At 45.4% G+C, this 3,567-nt stretch overlaps 2 non-coding genes across 2 annotated transcripts; both read right to left on the reverse strand.

Annotated features, from left to right (window-relative positions):
* Positions 1-381: 381 nt before the first annotated feature.
* trnav-uac (transfer RNA valine (anticodon UAC)) lies at positions 382-465 on the reverse strand. The gene has a single exon. It is a non-coding gene; the product is annotated as a tRNA-Val (tRNA).
* A 2,298-nt stretch (positions 466-2,763) lies between these two features.
* Positions 2,764-2,845, reverse strand: trnas-cga (transfer RNA serine (anticodon CGA)). The gene has a single exon. It is a non-coding gene; the product is annotated as a tRNA-Ser (tRNA).
* Between the last annotated feature and the right edge of the window lie 722 nt (positions 2,846-3,567).

The following is a 3,567-nucleotide window of genomic DNA, read 5'->3' on the forward strand; positions in this document are numbered from 1 at the left end:
GAGAGACAGACAGACAGAGAGAGAGACAGACAGAGAAAGACAGAGTGAGAGACAGAAAAGGAGGCGTATGACAAATGTGTAACAGAGAGAGACAGAAAGAGAGTGAGAGAATGAGAGGGAGACAGAGAGGCAGATAGTGAGACAGAGGTGGAGACTGAAGATATAAAAACACTTTAAGATTCCTTCTCCTTGTTAGCTGAGAGTGACAGAGAGAGTGAGAGAAAAATGCAGATACAGCAGATGAAAAATAGGACTTGAAGAATTACATATGAAACCTTTCCGCATCTATAAAAATCTCATTGTTTGTTTGATGGAGGTTCAGCTGATGACAAAGAATGTCACTGAGCAGGATGAAAGGAAATGAGTCTTAAATTAAAAATTTACCAGGAGTGGGGTTCGAACCCACGCGGGTATAAACCCATTAGATCTGTAAGTCCAACGCCTTAACCACTCGGCCATCTTGGTGCTGTTAGCTATTATACGCTGTTTCTGTGAGAATCAGGACTTGAAGCGCCACCCTGTCACAGAGTTGAGTAAAGCAAAGATTTCCTCGGTGGCAGGACAGGTTAACAAAGCAGTTAAAAAAGCAAATGGGATCCTGGGGTTTGTAAATGGAGGCAGAGTGCACAAGCCAGGAAGTTACAGGAAACCTAAATAAAACACCTGTTCGGCCTCAGCTGGAGTATTGTGTCCAATTCTGGGGAACCACACTTTAGGAAGATGTGAAGGCTGAGGAAAGTATCCCCGCTTGTTACCCGAGTGATCGGCAGACACACACAGACAGAAACAAAAAGCCACACATACACATCAACACAAACACACATATAGAGTGACTTAGACATCGAGAGATACAGGCAGAAACACTGTCGCTAGTTTGCCTGATTGCTGTTCTATTTCCGACCATATATTTCATGAATATTTGCACAATGATAACGTGACAACTTCGAGGAGTCGAAAAATGTGGGATTTAATTCCGCCTAACTCAGGATTAGTTCTCCAGGGATTTGGTTACATTTTGAAATGGGATGCAAAATGCTGCAATCGTAGTCGACACTTGCGCTGGAGACCCCAATGGATTTCTAGTCCATCGCCTTAACCACTCGGCCACAACTACTGGGCCTGTGCGATTTTAAATGTTGCTCAGATAAAATCGCAATCATCCATCGCTCTGGAGCGAAACAGCACTTCGCCCCGAAACAGTCTATGTTGAAGAAAGTTCTCAAAGAGACAACCCCCTCTCGCAATTTTTACTCTTCAATTTTTCACTGCAGCTTATTTACTTGAAGCTGCACCAGGATACATCATTGCAGATTTTAGAAATGCTTAATTCCCGACGGGGAATTGAAACCCCGTCTTCCAACGTAACAGGCGGGGATACTTCACTATATTTAACGAGGAACTGACGGAAGACACTCCTTTGCAGTCACTGCAGAAGCGCAGAGCAAGAATGGCGCTGTGAACAGACCTGGGCTCATTCACCAGACCCAGAGGGAGGAGTGAGCAAGGAGAGGGAAACAAAGAGCGAGAGAGACACGGAGAGCGAGAGAGAGAGAGAGAGAGAGAGAGAGAGAGAGAGAAACAGAAACAGAGAGAGGCACAGAATGAGACACACACAGGCAGAAAGACTGAGACACAAAGATACACAAAGATAGAGAGGACAATGAGAGAGACAGACAGAGAGAGCAAGACACAGATAGACAGAGAGAGAAAGACAGAGAGAAACAGAAAGACAGTGAGAGACAGAGACAGACAGACAGAGAAAAACAAGAAGACAGAGAGACAAAAAAGGAGGCATATGATAAATGTGTAACAGAGAGAGACAGAAAGAGAGTGAGAGAGAGAGAGGTGGAGACTGAAGGATATAAAAACATTTTACGATTCCTTCTCTTTGTTAGTTGGGAGAGACAGCGAGTGAGCGAAAGTGCAGATTCCGCAGATGCCGAAAGACCACTTCAAGAATTACATATAAATATGAAATCTTTCTTTCCGTATCTATAAAAATCTCATTGTTTGTTTGATGGAGATTCAGCAGATGACAAACGAGTGTCACTGAGCAACATTTAACGAAATGGGTCTTAAATTAAAGAGTTACCAGGAGTGGGGTTTGAACCCAAGTGGGCATAAACCCATTGGATTTTAAGTCCAAGGTCTTAACAACTCGACCATCCTGGGGCTGTTAATGGGCGTGGACTGTCTCTGTGAGAATCAGGTCTTCAAGCCCCACCCTGCCACAGAGTTGAGCAGAGCAGAGATTCCCTCGGTGGCAGGACAGGTTAACAAAGCAGTTAATAAAGCAGATGTGATCCTGGGGTTTATAAATGGAGGCACAGAGTACACAAACCGGGAAGTTATGGTAAACCTAAATAAAACACTAGTTCGGCCGCAGCTGGAGTATTGTGTCCAATTCTGGGGAACCACACTTTAGGAAGGAGATGAAGGCTGAGGAAAGTATCCCCGCATGTTACCCGAGTGACCGGCAGACACACACAGACAGAAACAGAAAGCCACACATGTACACAGACAGACAGATAGAGTGACTCAGACATCGAGAGAGACAGACAGGTAGAGAGAAACACTGTCGCTAATTTGTCTGATTTTTGTTCTATTTCTGACCGTATATTTGGTGAATACTTGCAGATCAATGAAAACGAGAAAAGTCTCGACGTGTTGAACGTTGTGGGATTTAAAACCGCCTAACTGAGGATCAGTTCTCCAGAGATTTGTTCACATTTTGAAATGAAATGGGATGAAAAATGCTGTAACCGTAGCCGGCAGGATTCGAACCTGCGCGGGGAGACCCCAATGGCTTTCGACTCCATTGCCTTAACCACTCGGCCATGACTACTGGGTCTGTGAAGTGTTTCCTCCCACGGTCCAAAGATGTGTGAGTTAGGTTGATTGGCTATGATAAATTGACCCTTAGTGTTTGGGGGATTAAATACGTGGGGTTACGGGGATAGGGTGGGATATGTGTTGGTGTAGGGGTTACGGGGATTGGGTGGGATATGTGTCGGTGCAGGCTCGATGGGCCGAAACGGCCTCTATCTGCACTGTGGGGTTTCTGAGATTCTGAGAAATGTTGCTCAGAAAAAATCGCAATCATCCATCGCTCTGGAGCAAAACAGCACTCAGTCCCTGAACAGTCTCTGCTCAAGAAAATTGCCAAAGAGACAATCTCCCCTCGCATTGTTTCACTCTTCCATGTTCCTCCCTCGCTTTTTAACATTAAGTTACGCCAAGAAATATAACAATTATTTTACACTGGAAAGACTAATTTCTCCCCATCACAGAATTGAACCTCTGTCAGCCGTGCAACAGGCGGCGATTGTGCACTGAATTGATGAGGAATTGACGAAAGTCACTGCTGGGCGTTCTCTGCAGAAGCTCAGAGCAAGAATGGCGCTGTGAACAGACCTGGGCTCATTCACCAGCCCCAGAGGGAGGAGTGAGCAAGGAGAGGGAACCAAAGAGCGAGAGAGACACGGAGAGAGGCAGAGAGAGAGAGAGGCAGAGAGAGAGACACACAGACAGTGAGAGACTGAGACAGAGAGAGACTGGCGAACAGTG

The sequence above is a fragment of the Somniosus microcephalus genome, chromosome 4, assembly GCF_052327205.1.
Source record: "Somniosus microcephalus isolate GS21.2 chromosome 4, FLI_Smic_1.0, whole genome shotgun sequence".
In the NCBI taxonomy this organism is placed as follows: domain Eukaryota; kingdom Metazoa; phylum Chordata; class Chondrichthyes; order Squaliformes; family Somniosidae; genus Somniosus; species Somniosus microcephalus.